Consider the following 290-nt stretch of genomic DNA (forward strand, 5'->3'; position numbering starts at 1 on the left):
CAGCTCCATTGATGAAGATGATGAACGTTGTTAACTTTTTAACCTGTTTTTGGTATTAACAAAAATAAGAAACTCATTTACTTTAAATTTCAACAAAGAGAAATATATTTCTTTTCCTTTTTTTTTACCAGATGGAGTTTCTTTTTCCCAAGATGTTGGTCTTGCTGATGCTGCTGATCCTTGACTCGTCGGCGACCATCACTTCCACTCTGTATCACGAGGTGACTGTGATATTAACCGAAGTATAACTTGCGTCTGTGTGCTTGTCTATATAGCTATTTCATGTTTTG

The sequence above is a fragment of the Penaeus monodon genome, chromosome 24 (genome assembly GCF_015228065.2).
Source record: "Penaeus monodon isolate SGIC_2016 chromosome 24, NSTDA_Pmon_1, whole genome shotgun sequence".
Lineage (NCBI taxonomy): Eukaryota > Metazoa > Arthropoda > Malacostraca > Decapoda > Penaeidae > Penaeus > Penaeus monodon.